General features: G+C 44.3%; 1 protein-coding gene across 3 annotated transcripts in view; it reads right to left on the reverse strand.

Annotated features, from left to right (window-relative positions):
• SMC1B (structural maintenance of chromosomes 1B) overlaps window positions 1–19,534 on the reverse strand; it is an 896,774-nt gene that overhangs the window by 205,760 nt on the left and 671,480 nt on the right. The gene's annotated exons all lie outside the window — the stretch shown is intronic.

The raw sequence follows: 19,534 nt of genomic DNA on the forward strand, positions 1-19,534 counted from the left end.
AACATTTTTCCGTCCTTGTCCTTGCCGTCCATCATCCTTTCCAGACTAGACTATTGTAATTCCATCTACCTAGGACTATCTAAAAAAAAGTCTTCAAAGACTTCAAGTAATTCAGAACATTGCGCCCAAGTTGATCTTCGCAAAATGCAAATTTGACCATGTTTCCCCACTTTTGTCCAAACTTCACTGGCTCCCAATAATTTCCAGAGTTCATTTTAAATGCGCCTGCCTAGCTTTTAAAATCCTTCACGGCATCCTCCCTCCCCTAATCCCACTATCTTGGAACTCCTCGAGTCCTGACAACACCAGGCCCACCCAAAACTTAAACTATCCTTCCCCTCACTAAAAGGTATCCTCTATGCGGGAAAATTGGGAAAATCTCTCTTCTTTAGAATCACAGGTCTTTGGAATAACCTCACTACCCCACTACGGAATCAGGTCTCCTTCCAACTATTCCGTAAGCACCTGAAAACTAGGCTTTTCACAAAAATGTAATGCTCGTCTCCCCCCTATATTCAACCATCAAACCCAACGTGTTATACCTTCCTTTATTAAGCTCTTGTAAACTGTGCCGAGCTCTATAATCATAGAGAGAATGCGGTATATAAACTTAAGGTTTAGTTTAATTTAGTTTAGAGATTTCCAACTTTTCTGGCACAGCAGGAACGGAATATGGTGTATCAAGATTTCTTTTGAAAGTTTGAGAAAGAATGCCATTCATAGGTAATTTGAGAGACTCCCTAGGAGGATGAGACATATCCAGTTCTTCCAAAAACTCCTTAGAGTATTTTGAGTCAGATTTCAAATTGATGTTAAGATCTAAGAACATAAGAACATTTGGCACAGAAACTGGTAAAGAACACCGGTTCTGAAGATGTATGATCTTGTTGAGGAGAAGGTGAATGAGAACCCCTCGAGGTACCTCTCACAGCAGAGAATGAAGGTGAAGCCTCTCTGGAGTATTGATACCTGAGTTCTGAATCCATAGGCAAAGATGCAGATGAACGTCCACTTCTGGAATGTGAAGAAAACCTCACAGGAGAAGAGCTCGACTGACGAGAATGGTGAGGCTCTACAACAGATCTCCTCGACAAAGGAGTTGGTGGTATCGAAGAGTCTCGATGCCTTGATAAATGAGACCTGTCTCGAGAAGAAGACCTGAGCCTCGATGAAAGCCTCAACAAGTGATATGGTGAAGAACTGTGCCTCGAATAATGGTCCCGTGATTGAGTCGGATCCAGCCTCGAAGATGAATGTTGAGGAGTCCTTGTCCTGTGCCTCAACAAGGGCAACGCCTTATGTGAAGAGGTAGGACTGGAAATCGGAGAACGATGTCAAGATACTGAAAAGGACTCAGCTCCTTGTGTAGAGGTATCTCGAGGCACTCTTAAGGACTCAACTCCTTGTTCAGAGTGTGTAGATTGATCTCGAGGCACTCAACTCCTTGCAGTGTGTGTAGATTTAGCTCGAGGCACTCTCAAGGACTCGACTCCTTGTAATACTGCTGAGTGCTCAGGCTGGACTGCAACAAGCAGTGTCGAGGCAGGAGTAAATTTGGCAAGCATGTTATCAAACTCCTGATGCAGAATAGTTTCCAACATATTCTGCAAAGCCGGCACCAAGACCACTGGATCTGGTACAATTGGTGTGGCTATGGACTCCAAGGAAGATGATCTCGAGGAAGAGTGTTGCCTCGATTTTAAGACACATTTCCTAAGTAGCCTCAGATCCACAGGTTTCAAGGGTGGCATGTCCGGAGGGGTTGGCTGAACTACCTTATCTGAGGGAGACACTGAGGATAACGGCACCTCAGGAGAAGATTTAGCTGATTTCCCCGAAGATGAAGACTTCCCCATCGAGGAAGGTTTAAGCGAGGTCACGGTTAAAGGTTTTGGCCCCGTAGAAGACTTTGCCGGAATTGCTGTCGGGGCTGGAATTGGGGTCAAGGCCTTAGGTAAAGGCCGATCCATTCCCCCGAATATTTTTTCAATCTGGACTTGATGACTTTTAAAGGCTTGATTTTGAAGTGTATCACAGCATGCGCACGACTCCAGATGATGATCAGGTCCTAAACACTGTACACACCACTTGTGTGGGTCAGTGATAGAAATCGTGCGTTGACATCGGCTACACTTCTAGAACCCTGTGACCGGCCGGGACATAGAATGAAACACGGCTCCGCTGTGATACGATCGAAAAAACAAACAAAACTTTTTTTTAAAAAAATCAAACCTGTAAAGAAAATATACGAGCAGCAGTGAGAAAAGACACGAGTTTATAACTAACTCTCGTGCAGAGCCTTGAAACGAAGGCTTCTTGGCTCCTCAGAAAACTTAGAACTGAGGAGACACTGAGGAGATGCGCGCTCTATGGATGCTGGCGAGTCCCTGGACATCGTCTACCTGGATTTCAGCAAAGCATTTGACAGCGTACCTCACCATAGGTTGCTGAGCAAGATGAGTTCTTTAGGATTGGGCGACACATTGACCAAATGGGTTGGGAACTGGCTTGGAGGTAGGCTTCAGAGGGTAGTGGTAAATGGCATCCCATCCGAAATGTCAGAGGTGATAAGTGTAGTGCCACAGGGCTCCGTCCTGGGCCCGATCTTGTTCAACATCTATATAAGAGACTTGACAGAAGGGCTCCGAGGTAGAATAACATTATTCGCCGATGATGCCAAACTAAGCAATGTAGTGAGCAAAAGCACAACAGACAAAAATTCAATAAGAACATAAGAACATAAGCAGTGCCTCCGCTGGGTCAGACCAGAGGTCCATCGTGCCCAGCAGTCCGCACACGCGGTGGCCCAACAGGTCCAGGACCTGGACTGTAATCCTCTATCTATACCCCTCTATCCCCTTTTCCAACAGGAAATTGTCCAATCCTTTCTTGAACCCCAGTACCGTACTCTTCCCTATTACGTCCTCTGGAAGCGCATTCCAGGTGTCCACCACACGTTGGGTAAAGAAGAACTTCCTAGCATTCGTTCTGAATCTGTCCCCTTTCAACTTTTCCGAGTGCCCTCTTGTTCTTTTATTATTCGAAAGTTTGAAGAATCTGTCCCTCTCCACTCTCTCTATGCCCTTCATGATCTTGTAAGTCTCTATCATATCCCCTCTAAGTCTCCTCTTCTCCAGGGAAAAGAGTCCCAGTTTTTCTAATCTCTCAGCGTATGAAAGGTTTTCTATCCCTTTTAGTAGACGTGTCGCTCTTCTCTGAACCCTCTCGAGTAACGCCATATCTTTCTTAAGGTACGGCGACCAATATTGGACGCAGTACTCCAGATGAGGACGCACCATCGCCCGATACAACGGCAGGATAACTTCTTTTGTTCTGGTTGTAATACCCTTCTTGATTATGCCTAGCATTCTATTCGCCTTCTTAGCGGCCGCTGCGCACTGTGCCGTCGGCTTCATTGTCATGTCCACCATTACCCCCAAGTCCCTTTCTTGGGTACTCTCCTTCAATAATATCCCTCCCATCGTATAGCAGACAATATGATGCATGACCTACTTCTACTGGAGCGCTGGTCTAGGTCCTGGCAACTCAGTTTCAATGCCAAAAAATGCAAAGTCATGCACCTGGGGAGCCGAAATCCATGCAAGGTTTACACCCTAAATGGCGAGATCCTGACAAGAACTGAAGCAGAAAGAGACTTAGGGGTGATTGTCAGGGAAGACATGAAATCTGCAAACCAAGTGGAGCAAGCTTCATCCAAAGCAAGGCAAATCATAGGTTGCATACTCAGGAGTTTCGTCAGCCGTAAACCGGAAGTTATTATGCCACTGTATAGATCCATGGTGAGACCGCACCTGGAGTACTGTGTGCAATTCTGGAGGCCGCATTACCGCAAGGATGTGCTGAGACTGGAATCGGTCCAGAGAATAGCCACCAGGATGGTCTCGGGACTCAAGGAGCTCCCATACGAGGAGCGGTTAGGGAAGTTGCAGCTCTACTCACTCGAGGAACGTAGAGAGAGGGGAGATATGATCGAGACATTCAAGTATCTCACGGGCCGCATCGAGGTGGAGGAAGATATTTTCTTTTTCAAGGGTCCCGCGGCAACAAGGGGGCATCCGTGGAAAATCAGGGTCGGGAAACTGCACAGTGACACTAGGAAGTTCTTCTTCACTGAAAGGGTGGTTGATCGCTGGAATAGTCTTCCACTCCAGGTTATTGAGGCCAGCAGCGTGCCAGATTTTAAGGCCAGATGGGATAGACATGTGGGATCTATCCGCAAAGATAAATAGGGAGGGTCATTAGAGTGGGCAGACTTGATGGGCCCTGGCCCTTATCTGCCGTCTATTTCTATGTTTCTACCTCGGGCGGGAAGGTACTCGCGCATGCGTGCTGCAGCAGTTGCGAACTTTCTAAAAGTTTTTCAAGCAAGTCTGTTTGTGAAGCTGTCCGCATTGGGGCTCCGTGGATGACGTCACCCATATGTTGAGAATATGCTGCCTGCTTGTCCTGGGATAATACCTTTTATCATTTATTATTGGTACGTCTACTGATAAAAAGTTATTGAAGTTCCATTGCTAGCTTTCTGGAGAAAATATTGGGACAATCAATAGTCCTTACTTCTCTTGTATGTTTTGTTATATGCAGTATTATATCTCACTGAATCCTTAAAAAGTGGAGTATTAGGTGGGTTACAGACTGCATATGCTTGTATACATACCAACATTACAAAGAGCTTTATATACATACAGTATATGATAAAACACTGATTATACTTACAGTAAATGATAAGAAACTAAGTTCATCTTAAACAGATATTTCAGTAAGCTTCAACTTATAAACAACATTTTTCAGAGGTTATAGGTTGTAGGTATTATTGGTGTTGTACCTAGTAGTCTTTCAGGTGCAATCTAGGTTACATTGGGTTTCATAAAGATATTTGAAACAACATGACTTCAGATATTTGCGGAACGTATGGATGGAAATGATAAGAGTCAGTCGGTCAGAGTTGTGGTGTCCTATTAATCTCCCTAATAGTTCAGTGAATCTGGGGAAGCTGTCAGGAGCAACACCATATAGGCACTTAGGAATGAGTGGTATATAAATACTAATTAACTAAATAAATAAATAAGATCTTGAATGCCATACAGCTTAGCTCAGGGATCTCAAAGTCCCTCCTTGAGGGCCGCAATCCAGTTGGGTTTTCAGGATTTCCCCAATGAATATGCATTGAAAGCAATGCATGCACATAGATCTCATGCATATTCATTGGGGAAATCCTGAAAACCCCACTAGATTGCGGCCCTCAAGGAGGGACTTTGAGACCCCTGGCTTAGCTTGAAACCAATCAGTTTTTCTGTAACTCCATAAGTAGTGATGTGACATGATCGCATCTTGATTTGTAGAATATTGTTCTTGCTGCAGTATTTTGTACCAGTTGGATTTTTTATTAATTTTGCAGAGATACCTGAGATTAGCACATTGCAGTAGTCCAGTAAGGACAGAATAGTTGATTGTATAAGTAGTCTATAGTTTGTGTTTTATGTTTTATTAAAACTTGTTACATAGAAACATTATGGCAGATAAAGGCCAAAAAGTCATCCAGTCTGTCCATCTGCAGAAACCATATTTCTTCCTCTCTCCACAAGATCCCATGTGACTATCCCAGGCTTTCTTGAATTTAGACATAATCTTTGTTTCCACGACCTCTTCTGGGAGACTGTCCCACACATCTACCACCCTTTCTGTAAAAAAGTATTTCCTTAGATTACTCTGGAGCCTATCACCTCTTAACTTCATACTTTGCCCTCGCATTCCAGTGCTTCCTTTCAAAAGTAAGACTTGACTTATACACATTTGCATCATGTAGGTATTTAACGTCTGTATCACATCTCCCCCTCTCCCGCCTTTCCTTCAAAGTTTATAGATTTGAGATCTTTAAGTTTGTCCATATATGCCTTATTACGAAGACCACACACCATTTTAATAGCCTTCCTCTGGACCAACTCCATCCTTTTTATATCTTTTTGAAGGTGCAGCCTCCAGAATTGTATACAATATTCTAAATGAGATCTCACCAAAGTCTTATACAGGGGCATCAATACCTCCTTTTTCCTACTGGCCATACCTCTCTCTATGCATCCTAACATCTGTCTAGCTTTCACCATTACCTTTTCAACCTGTTTGAACACCTTAAGATCGTCACATAACATAAATCTTTATTTATATACCGCATTAGCCTTTCGATTCAAAGCAGTTTGCAGAATGAAAAAAACCAGGGAGAAAACAGCAAATTACAACATTTAAGGAATAATACAAGCTTTGCAATCACATATAACAATTAGCGAAAATATAGCACAGGTATATGAGGGGTGAAATAACGAGAAGGGGTGGTCTAGACTTAGATTATAAATGTGAATGGGTCGTCCTGTTTAGATTTCAGGGAACCTCTGGATTTCGGGGGGATATTTGGGATTTTGGGGGACCTCTGGTGGCAGGAGGGAGTAGGCATCCCTTTTGCCTTTTATTCATGGGAGAAAGGGGGAGGGTAGGGGATGTTTGGCGAGGCACCTGGCACAGGAGTGTGCATCCTTCCTGCCATTTTGCTGCCAGGAGATGAGGGGTCACAATGGCAGGAGGGCGTGGGTATCTCTCTTGCCAATTTTCTTTTGTGAGAGGGGGAGGTGGTCATGCCATGCTGGGCATCCTTCTTGCCATTTTTGTCTTGTGCGGGAGGGGGGGTAGGAGGGAATGGTCATCCCTCCAGCTGATTTTCTGTAGTGTAGGGGAGGGGGGTCTTCCCGGTGCAACATTCATTGGGGGGTCATTGAGGAGAGCATCATTAGCGGAGGGGGCTCTTTTTTTAATGGGGCAAATATTGTTCATGTATAATACGCACAGCATCTGTGCCCATTTAAAAAAATAAAAAAGGTTTCCTGCCCCGAACAGCTGAGTGGCAGGAGGCTGCTTTTTTAACATAGATAATAGCAGATAACGACCCGAATGGTCCATCTAGTCTGCCCAACCTGATTCAATCTAAAAATTTGTTGGGGGGTTTTTTCCCTTCTTTTTCTTAGCTATTTCTGAGCAAGAATCCAAAGCTCTGCCCAGTATTGTTCTTAGGTTCCAACTACTGAGATTTCTGTCAAAGCTCACTCCAGTCCATCTACATCCTCCCAGCCATTGAAGCCCTCTCCAGCCCATCCTCTACCAAACGGCCATATACAGACACAAACCGTGTAAGTCTGCCTATTACTGGCCTTAGTTCTTCAATATTTACTATTATTTTCTGATTCTAGATCCTCTGTGTTCATCCCATGCTTTTTTGAACTCCGTCATCGTTTTCAACTCCACCACCTCTCTCGGGAGCGCATTCCAGGCATCCACCCTCTCCGTAAAGAAGAATTTCCTTACATTGCTCTTGAGTCTACGACCCCTCAACCTCAAATTATATCCTCTGGTTTTACCATTTTGTTTTCTCTGAAAAAGATTTTGTTCTACGTTAATATCTTTCAAATATTTAAACATCTAAGGGAAGAGCCGGGGAGGATCGTATCCAGCAGACAAACTAGTGGCTACACGGATGGTGCAGAGAGATGAACTTCGGATTCCTGAACCATGGAGATGCACTACTAGGACTACAGGGACCAGACGGGCTCCACCTGACCAGAAGGGGTAAGAATGTCTTTGGACACCGACTAGCACGCCTGCTTCGTAGGGCTTTAAACTAGGTAAGTTGGGGGAGGGTACCCACTAACGTACTGGCGTGGTAAGTAACCATCCTGGCAAGGTAAGTTGCCACTCCATTTCTGAGTCTGAGGTAAGTACACACATGACAAATAGTACTGTAGGAACCACACTAACTCAGGCAGAAAAATTGCCATGGGGTCCTGACAAACATAAAGTATGGAGGGCTATGCATGTTAATGCCCACAGTTTAGGTAATAAAATTCTGGAATTAGAAACGGAAATAAGGAACGTCGACCTAGATGTGGTAGCGATATTCGAGAACTGGCTCACGGATTCCCATGGGTGGGATATGGCTATATCGGGATACAACTTACTTTGTCAAGACAGAGAGGGCAAAACAGGGGGAGTGGTAGCACTATACACTAAGGAAGACATGAAAGTTACCAGGATCACGGACGTCAAGTACACCGGGGAATCCCTTTGGGTGAACCTGGCCAGGGGGAATGACAAATGCCTGTATCTTGGGGTTGTATACAGACCTCCAAGACAACAGGAAAACATAGATATAGAAGTAATTGAAGATATAGAGACCATCACTTTGCATGGAGACACGGTGTTGTTAGGGGACTTCAATATGCCTGATGCAGATTGGAACAAACTTTCCGCTACAACCAGCGGCAAGAAAAGGCTACTAACCTCCATAAAGGGAGCACAAAGAAAGATGGTATTGGAGCCCACTAGGTGCCAGGCGATACTGGACCTGGTACTCACCAACGGGGAAAGTGTCACAGAGGTTTCGGTAGGCGATAAGTTGGCCTCCAGCGACCACAACATGGTGTGGTTTCACTAGATCTAACACATCCACAAAGGTCCTCAACTTTAGGGGCACTAACTTCAAAAACATGGGTGATTTCCTTTATTGGGCGCTGCAAAATCAGGCCGCAACTGATAATGTAGAGGCAATGTGGTCAGCTCTGAAATTTACCCTACACGAAGCAACCAACCTCTACATAAAAACAGTAAGTAAATGGCGGAGGAATAATAAATCTCAGTGGTTCTTTGCCAAGATCTCGGACCTCATAAAAAAGAAGAAAAAAGCATGTATCTCCTGCAAACAATCAGGAAATCGAGAGACCAAAGAAGACTATCTGGCCAAGTCTAGAGCTGTCAAAACAGCAGTCAAAGAGGCCAAACTCCGGATGGAAGAGAATCTAGCAGAGAACATTAAAAAAGGGGATAAATCCTTCTTCAGGTATATCAGTGACAGAAAAAGGAATACAGATGGGATTGTGCGACTTAAGAAACCAGATGGGAACTATGTAGAATCAGACTCCGATAAAGCCGAACTACTAAATGAATACTTCTGCTCAGTCTTTACCTGCGAGGCGCCGGGATCCGGTCCACAGCTGCAGACAAGGGAAAGCTCGGAAGACCCATTTCGAGATTTTGAGTTTAAGTCCAGCAGCGCCTACTATGAACTTTCAAGGCTCAAAGTGAAAAAAGCCATGGGACCTGACAAACTACATCCCAGGGTGCTTAGAGAGTTGAGTGATGTCCTAGCGCAGGGGTGCCCAACGCGTCGATCGCGATCGACTAGTAGCTCAGGAAGGCAACGTGAGTCGATCGCAGAGCCCATCCCGGGCTCTGTGATAGACTCGTGTTGCCGTCCCGATCTACCGGGCCTATCAGCCTTTCTCTTCCTGACGTCAAAGACGCCAACGCCGGGCATTAGGCTGTTTTTTGTCATTTCAGGGGGGGGGGGGGTGTGGGGGCGTGGCATGGCGGCGGCAGCAGCAGCAACAGCCTGAAAAAGAAATCATCCTGGCCCGGGTCGGTGTCATACTCCGGAACTTCTACCTCTTCCAGCAGCCCTCTCCCTTCTACCTGCTTCCTGCCCTGCTCCGCGGCTCTCTTCGGCAACTCAGCAGCAGCAATCGAAACAAGCTTCTGACATCGGGGCCTACCCTCTGCGAGTCCCGCTTGTTTCAACTTCCTTTTTCCACAAAGGCGGGACTCGTAGAGGGAAGGCCTCGATGTCGGCAGCTTGTCTTGATCACCGCTGCTGACGAGTAGCTTAAGAGAGCCGCGGAGCAGGGGGGGTTTGCAAGGTGCAGGTAGAAGGGAGAGGGCCAGATGCAGGACTCGTGGGTGAGGGAGCAGAAGAGAGAGAGAAAGAGAGAGGGGAGGGAAACAAAAGGAAATATTTCATACTGGGCTGGGCCGAAGTGGAGGGAGGGTGGAAAGATTCTGGCTACAGGGTACATTAACAAAGGAAAAGGGGGGAAAGCTGAAAATGGAGATAGTGACACAAAGAAGAGAAAGAGTAAGCAGGACCTACTGAATAAGGATAGAGATAAAGAGTGGACATGAAGAGGAGGTGAAATAGAGACATAGAAGTAATGCTGAAAAAGTGTGTGTGGGGGAGATAAAGACATTGAAAGGGCAAATGGTGATGAACATGGGGTAAAGACAAGGACAGAAACAAATGAAGATTCTGAAAAAGTGGTGAGATAGGGATATAGGTGAGATGGACACAAAGAAGGGTGATGCTGGAAAATAGGTAGAATGGTAATTCTGACAGACACAGAAGGGAAATGCTGGATCAAGGAGAGATGGGGCTCAGGCTGGACGGAATGAGGAGAAATGCCTTGTTGGCCCGGAACTTCCTCTCCTACGTCAGAATTGACATCAGGGAGCGGAATGCTGGTCAGCGCAACGCTTCTGCAGGGAAAGCTTGGGACGGCGGTGGCTTGGGGGCTATTCCCCGATGGCAGTGGCAGCAAACCGAGTGGCTTGGGGGAGGGCACGGAGAAAGAAAGAAAGGGGGCAGACAGGGAGACAGAAAGAAGGGGGAACAGGGAGACAGAAAAAAAAAGTTGGGGGAGAGAATGAGGTCTGGAGGAGAGGAAACATACAGGAGGCTGAAAGAAAGGAAGAAAGATTGGATGCACAGTCAGAAGAAGAAAGTGCAACCAGAGACTCATGAAATCACCAAACAGCAAAGGTAGGAAAAATGATTTTATTTTCAATTTAGTGATCAAAATGTGTCGGTTTTGAGAATTTATATCTGCTGTCTATATTTTGCACTATGGCTCCCTTTTACTAAACTGCAATAGAGTTTTTTTTAGCGCAGGGAGCCAATGAGCACTGAGAGCAGCACGAGGCATTCAGCGTAACTCCCTGTGCTAAAACCTACTATTGTGGTTTAGTAAAAAGGGAGGGGGTGTATTTGTCTATTTTTGTATTTTGTTACTGAGGTGACATTGCATAGAGTCATCTGCCGTGACCTCTTTGAAAAAACCCGGAATATGAATAATTAACATTTTCTCTGCCTTTCAGTGTGCTTTGTGTTTTTTTTTAATTTTATTGTTGGTAGATCATTTTGACTTAGTCATTATAAGCCCATAAAGTGTGGGCACCCCTGTCCTAGCGGAACCGTTATCTGCGCTCTTCAATCTTTCCCTGAGTACAGGAAGAGTCCCATTGGACTGGAAAACAGCTAACGTCATTCCACTTCACAAAAAGGGATGCATGACGGAGGCTGAAAACTACAGACCGGTAAGTCTCACATCAATAGTGTGTAAAATTATGGAAACACTAATCAAACACAAATTAGATACGATCCTGAATGACGAGAATCTACAAGACCCCCGTCAACATGGATTTACAAAGGGAAGGTCCTGCCAATCCAATCTGATCAGCTTCTTTGACTGAGTAACGAAAAAGCTGGATATGGGGGAGTCCCTGGACATCGTGTACTTGGACTTCAGTAAGGCTTTTGATAGTGTCCCACACCGCAGGTTATTGAGCAAGATGAGTTCGATGGGATTAGGAGAAATGTTAACTGCATGGGTAAAAGACTGGCTTAGTGGTAGACTTCAGAGGGTGGGTGGTGAACAGTACTCTCTCCGAAACGTCAGAAGTGATCAGTGGAGTGCTGCAGGGTTCGGTCTTGGGACCGATCCTATTTAATATCTTCATAAGAGACCTGGCTCAAGGGCTTTGAGGGAAAATTGCATTATTCGCCGATGACGCCAAACTATGCAATATAGTAGGCAAAAGCGCAGTGCCCGACTGCATGACGCAGTACCTACTCTTACTGGAACATTGGTCCTCAACTTGGCAACTAAGTTTTAATGCTAAAAAGTGTAAGGTCATGCACCTTGGCAACAGAAATCCATGCAGAACTTACACCCTAAATGGTGAGACCTTAGCAAGAACTACAGCAGAACGGGATTTGGGAGTAATCATTAGCGAAGACATGAAGTCTGCCAATCAAGTGGAGAAAGCTTCATCCAAGGCTAGACAAATGATGGGTTGTATCCGAAGAAGCTTCATCAGCTAGAATACCGTTGTACAGATCCATGGTGAGACCTCATCTGGAGTATTGTGTACAATTCTGGAGACCGAATTATCAAAAAGATGTGCAGAGAATGGAGTCGGTTCAGCGAATGGCCACCAGGATGGTCTCAGGACTCAACGATCTCCCGTATGAGGAAAGGCTGGGTAAGTTGCGCTATACTCACTCGAGGAGTGTAGAGAGAGGGGAGACATGATTGAGACGTTCAAATATGTCACGGGCCGTATTAAGGTAAAAGAGGATATCTTTTTTCTTAAAGAACCTATGGCAACAAGAGGACATCCGTTGAAATTCAGGGGTGAGAAATTTCATAGTGACACCAGGAAGTACTGGTGGTTGATCATTGGAATAGTCAAGTGGTTGATCATTGGAATAGTCTTCCACTGCAGGTAATTCAGGCCAGCAGCATGCTGGACTTTAAGAGAAAATGGGATAAGCATGTGGGATCACTTCAGGGAAGAATTTAGGGGGTGGGTCATTAGAGTGGGCAGACTTGTTGGGCCATGGCCCTTTTCTGCCGTCATCTTCTATGTTTTTATCTCCCCTGTCCCTTCTTTCCTCTAAGGTATACATATTCAGGGCTTCCAGTCTCTCCTCGTACATCTTTTGTCGCAAACCTCCTATCATTTTCGTCACTCTCATCTGGACTGCTTCAAGCCTTTATGTATCCTTCGCCAAATATGGTCTCCAAAACTGAACACAATACTCCAATGACCTGTACAGGGGCATCAACACCTTCATTCTTCTAACTGGTTATGCCTCTCTTTATATAGCCCAGCATCCTTCTAGCAGCAGCCACCACCTTGTCGCACTGTTTTTTTTGCCTTTAGATCTTCGGACACTATCACCCCAAGGTCCTTCTTCCCATCCGTGCATATCTGCCTCTCACCTCCCAGCATATATGGCTCCTTCCGATTATTAATCCCCAAATGCATTACTCCGCATTTCTTTGCACTGAATTTTAGTTGCCAGATATTAGACCATTCCTCTAATTTTTGCAGATCCTTTTTCATGTTTTCCACTCCCTCCTCGGTGTCTACTCTATTACAAATCTTGGTATCATCTGCAAAAAAGCAAACCTTTTCTTATAACCCTTCAGCGATGTCACTCACAAACATATTGAGCACCAAACCCTGAGGGACTCCACTACTCACCTTTCCTTCCTTAGAGCGACTTCCATTAACCACCACCCTCTGGCATCTGTCCGTCAACCAGTTTCTTATCCAGTTCTCCACTTTGGTTCCTAACTTCAGCCCTTCAAGTTTGTTCAAGAGCCTCCTATGAGGAACCGTGTCAAAGGCTTTGCTGAAATCTAAGTAAATTACATCTAGCATATGTCCTCGATCCAGCTCTCTGGTTACCCAATCAAAAAATTCAATCAGGTTCGTTTGACAAGATTTACCTTTAGTAAAGCTATATTGCCTCGGATCCTGTAACCCATTAGAGTCTAGGAAGTTCACTATCCTTTCTTTCAGCAACACTTCCATTATTTTTCCAACAACTGAAGTGAGGCTTACCAGCCTGTAGTTTCCCGCTCCATCCCTGTGACCACTTTTGTGAATAGGGAACACATCTGCTCTTCTCCAGTCCCCAGGAACCACTCCCATATCCAGTGATTTGTTGAACCATTCTTTAATAGGACCCACAAGAACCTCTCTGAGCTCCCTCATTATCCTGGGATGGATCCCGTCTGGTTCCATCGCTTTGTCCACCTTTAGTTTTTCAAGTTGTTCATAAACACTTTCCTCCATGAACAGCACAGAATCTACTCCATTTTCCCATGTAGCTTTTCTAGATAATCTCGGTCCTTCTCCAGGATTTTCTTCCATGAACACAGAGCAGAAATATTTGTTTAGCACATTTGCTTTTTTCTCATCACTCTCCACATATCGGTTCCTAACATCTTTTAGTTTAGCAATTCCATTTTTCATCTTCCTCCTTTCACTGATATCAGAAAAAATATTTTGCCTCCCTTTTTTACATTTTTAGCCATGGAACACCCCCCCCCCCCCCCAATAACAATGCATGTATACCCTGTCCCCCATTTTATAAGCAAACATTCAACTTAGTACCCACCCAAACTCCCATCTCCTCCCAATCATTTAGTAAAGCTTTCATTAACAAGTATAAACAAAACGAAACACATCAGAATTCAATCCACAGATAAGAGCAATGGTAACCCCCCCCATCTTATTCAAATTATAAATGGGCAACAAATGAAAAAAGTCGCATATTTAGGACAATTGTATAAAAAAAAAGGAAAGGAAAAAGGAAGTTATACCTAAACTATACTTCCTCTAAAGTGTCATAGATTCAAATTGTTAAGTATCAGACTACGAGATCTGGAGGGGAGTGCATCTAAGTAATATTTCCAGATGGACCAAAAGTGTTTCTTTTTTATTTTAAGTAAAACAGGCATCTCTAGCTTCCCAGGTCAATAAGCAATGCATGTTTCTCCATTGCCAATATGACAGAGGTTAATCCTATCTCACATTAATAATATGCATTTCGTACCAACAATACATGCCTTGTGGATGAAAAGATGGCACCCTTGGCATTAACCCCCCCCCAAACAATCACACACAAAAATCCCCAAAGAGGACCTCCTTAGGGGTAGGGATCAACCTTCTACCAACCAGTGAACCCAAATAGCGAAAGAGCTGCCCCCAAAGCATCTGCACTGCAGAACAAAACCACATAGCATGTGAAAAAGTGTTAGCAGATACCTTGCATTTAAGACAAATAGATGAGGGTATGCCCCCCATGTAATATAATTGCAATTGTGAGATATATGCCCTAAGTATAATACAATAGTGACATTCTCTATAATAAGCATTATGTACAACTCACGGTATCCTCCGCAGGCCACTCACAATATCTTCTGCTGTGACTATCACATTTAACTCAGCTGTCCAAATAGCCGCTAACCGGCTATAATCGTGTCTTGGTCTAAGTGGCAATAGGGCTTTGTGCAAGCTGGCAATCGACACCATGTCCCAATCCGGGGGCAGCAGTGTCGATATCTGTAGAGCTGTGTTCAAAGAACACCTTTGCCTCAACAGGGCCTTACTACTACTGCTATTTATTATTTCTTTTTTTAAAATTTTTTTTATTTATGCTTTTACAAGTTGAAAAATCAATACTTGAAAGAAAATATAACAATCCAAATACAGGAAACCAATACCAATTATAAAATAAACACACAAGTGACCATGACTAAAGTCCACATTTTTGGGAGAGAAAGAATCTATCACTTCCAAGGGTAGTTGGATTCTAGGAAATAAAACTAAATTAAATCAAATTACAGAGTGCAGTTGGAGTCAATTAACTAATGGCTTGATTATCTGATTCCATGGAAGTCTCTGGAATTCTTGTAGTTACTTTACCTTCAAGGAAGAATTGCAATTGATCGGGTACATAAAAAATATATCTATTACCCTGATAAGTAATACAACATTTACAGGGAAAACGTAATTGAAAAGTTGCTCCTAGACTCAACACAGACTGACGACAAGCCAGAAACTTCTTGCGTCTAGCTTGCGTCCACTTCGATACATCAGGAAAATTAGAGAATTTGAATCCATGAAATTCCACTTTTTCAGTCCTATAAAATAGACGAAGGATTGCTTCTTTGTCTTGAAGAAAGACGAAAGTTACCAATAAAGTGGCTCTAATCACAATTTCCTCTTGGGATGTCTCCAGCATACCAGTGAGATCCAATTCTCCTGGTAATGCATTCCTTTTTTCTTTATCCTCCTTTGGTAAATTTAGGTAATATATCTTTTGTAATGGTGGCATATTATTTTCAGGAAATTTCAAAACTGTATTTAAAAAGGAATGAAATAGATCCCTAGGAGACTGAAATTTGGAGACAGGAAAATTTAAAAGTCTCAAGTTCAAATTCCTATTTACATTCTCCAAGTTTTCAATTTTCCTAGTAAGTAAAGCCTTATCCTTAAGTTGTAGGTTAGCAGAAGTCTTCACATCTGCCACAGATTTCTCCAATTTGTCCATTCTAAGAGACTGTTGTAGGAATTTCTCTTCAAAAGTTTTAGACTGAGTATTAGTATTTTGTACAGACACAACAAACTGGGAGCATACCTTGTGCAAAGTCTCTAAAGCGCTCCAGATCGCCTCCATGTCTATCACCGCTGGTTTAATCAGTGGAGCAGGGATAGATATTCCGGGGGGCTCCACCAAAGGTTCCATCTCCACATTCCCTGCTGCACACTGATATTCAGATCCTCCGAATTCCAATGCCGACTGTGAGAGAGTCAGCAAGCTATGATTCCCATCCGGGGTCAGGGGTGAGACCTGCAGTGCCGCCGGAGACATCAATTCCGGCGCTTCCTGTGCAGCTGAGAGCGTCCCCGACATCGTCCCGGGACGTGGAAGAACTCCAGTCCCGAAAGGGCTAAGCGAAACTTTGCCTTCCAGGACCGATCTCTGCCCTCCTCGGTCAGCGGAAACGCCCGCTCCAACTGAAACAGCATAAGCTGTTATTGCCGCTTGCCATGTTAAAGAAGTGGAAGAGGAGGCAGGAAGCATGCTCCTCTGCTTACCCCTGCGCTTAGGCATAGCAAGGTAACTTTTTCTGGGGAAAAAAGTAAAAATTTGCCGATTGAAGCAGGAGCCACTTGGTAACACGACTCACTCCGACCTGCTATTATTTCTATAGTGCTGAAAGGTGTGCGCAGTGCTGTACATTTTAACATACAATACAGTCCCTGCTCAGAAGTGTGTGGCGCAGTGGTTGGAGCTACAGTCCCAGCACCCTGGGGTTGTAGGTTCAAACCCCACGCTGCTCCTTGTGACCCTGGGCCAGTCACTCAGTCCTCCATAGCCCCAGGTACGTTAGATAGATTGTGAGCCCACCGGGACAGACAAGGAAAATGCTTGAGTATCTGAATGTAAAAACCGCTTAGATAATCTTGATAGGCGGTATATAAATACCTAATAAACTTGAAACTTGACAATCTAATTTAGACAGGACATTTATGGGTTGGGGAGATTATAGTGGATATAGGTATCTGACAGCAGCAGGGTTGGGGAGATTATAATGGGTATAGGTATCTGACAGCAGTGAGGGGGAGTTAAGAGTTGAAAGCAGTTTCAAAAAAGTGTGCCTTTAGCTTGGATTTGAACACTGCCAGGGATGCAGCATGACGTATTGATTCAGGCAGCCTGTTCCAGGCATACGGTGCTGCAAGAAAGAAGTACTGTACAGTATTGTAAAGTCACATCATAATTCTAGAATCCAATGTTCAGTACAGATCCAACCACACAGTCAAGCCATGGAGTATAGCTTTCAAAAAACAGCTTACAAGAAACTGCAATTCAAGAGGCCCCTGTGGGAGATGCTAGGGAATCCAAGAATAATTGCATCTCAGCCGGCTGGTCAAAAAAAAAAAAAAAAAAAAAAGAGTACTCCCTGCATGTATAATATGGAACTTCATTTGTTTCTTGACTAAGACTGAGCAGAGAGGTGCAAAAAGTTTCCATTATTATTGGTCATGAGACGAATTATCCTGAAAGGTAGGTAAGCTCACGACCCGATCTGATGACTTGTAGAATCTGTTGCTTGTGTTTAAAATTGAGGACACGAAGAATCATAACTTGTGATCTGGTAGTGTCTTCCCGGCGGAGTCCTAATCGATGGGCTTATTCGATGTAGAAATGTAGAAGGTGTTCCTTTAGGACCAGGGTAGTTGGCATCCAGAACTCCAGAAACCCCACCAGGTCTTTAACCAGAATCGACTTGGGTAGTCCCACCAATCGTAGGTTATTTCGTCTTGAATGATTCTCCAAGTCGTCCACTTTTTGTTTCAGGTCCTGGAGGCATTTGGCCATAGAGTCCTGTGCTTGCTCCAATGGAGCCTTGTGGACTTCCAGGTCTGAAGTGCGTTGTAAGCCTGCATTGAGTTCTAGAGAGAAACTATTAAGTCTCTTGTGAGTTTTTTTGGTTCTATCAAAAATCTTTTGTAGTTTTCTGTCTAATGCTAATTCCATGGCCGCAAGTGACCTCAGCCATTATTTCCGCAGTCCAAGATGAGCTGACTGATGGACTCAACGGGGCTGGTAGGCATGCCATTTTAGCTTCCGACAGGCGAGGTTTTTCTTTTTCCTTACGTTGCGCTTTTGAGGCTAACTGATATGATGAAGCACTGCTTCAATAAATATTATAGCACAGGATCATGAGAAGTAAAAAAGCAAATTTAGTAGAAAGGTTGCGTGGAGCTCTCCTCAACCGCTGCTACTCCATAGCATGGCAACATGTGACCTCCAGACAGTCACCTTTAAATAAGCAGGTTCAGTTTCCAGCAGTCCTGGTTTGGAGGCTCACCTCTTTAGTGTCTTCCTGGATGGGTTCTTGGCTAGCTTCGTCACTCCAGTCCTCCCAAGGGAATGAATTCAGCCACAGCTAGGGAAGGTTTCTCTCCCTCAGGGTCCCTGACTTCTAGGACCTCTCGGAATGAGTCTCCTCTGTGGCAGATAAATACCGCCCTGTTGAGTCCCACCCCCTGACTCAGCAGGGTTACCTTAGTAAGGTGACTTAGCAATGAGCTGTGAAGTCCAGTGTGGTCTGAGACATGTAGTCCGCTCAATCCTGGGCTATCAGCCCCTGCTGTATGGAAGTGGAATGGTAGCATTAGTGGAAGATAACCCCTTACTCTTCCACATCCCTTCTCCCTCAGCTCAACAGTACTGGGTTAGGTGCTTCTATTGATTCTATTGGGAGATCCTCCCCAAAGGGCCGAGGGATACTTATTCTAAGGGCACTTAGGACCCCCACCCTCAAAGGGAATTTCAGACACTGCTCCTGAACTCTCATCACACACATACCAGTTTCCACCCTCCATTCCACATACATACTTATGTGAGTAGGGCACAGTAAGCATTGCAGCCTTTGGGCTCCGTCACGCATGGTCTTTCACATGGCTCTGGATTGCCCATGCTGTTCCTGGACATTGACTTCTTAATCACCAGGCCTTTCTGGGCTCTCCACTGTCCTCGGCCAGCTGATCTCCAGGCATCTCTGTCTGTACCATCTTGGCTCCTGCTGAGCCCATTTCTTCTTTATTCCATAGTCTATAGTAGTCATTGGGCTACTGGCTGTCACTTTCTGGATTCCCTCCACCATTGGAGAGTCCTGGACAAATGCCTCCTTTGGCGTCTAGCTAGGCAGCTCCAGTCTCTTCAGTCCCTGTTACACCGGAACAGGAACTTTCAAACTGAATTATCCACTTCAGACACTGGTATAGCTGATTTAATAGTAGAATGACCAATTATTACACACGCTCACAGCTAGATTAGAAAGCTCTGCAAGTTTATTACACTTGCTCATTTTTATAGAACAATCTCTATAGAAATAAGCCAATAAATTCCCCAAATTCGACTTTAATAAATCTGAATCTGTCAAACATCATGGATATATCTTGCCATAAGTGTACCTTAAAGAAATGCAAAATTCAAAGAGTTTTTTTAACTTTGATTTCTTCTACTTCTAAATTTCTCTCTTCCCTATAA

The sequence above is a fragment of the Geotrypetes seraphini genome, chromosome 7 (assembly GCF_902459505.1).
Source record: "Geotrypetes seraphini chromosome 7, aGeoSer1.1, whole genome shotgun sequence".
Lineage (NCBI taxonomy): Eukaryota > Metazoa > Chordata > Amphibia > Gymnophiona > Dermophiidae > Geotrypetes > Geotrypetes seraphini.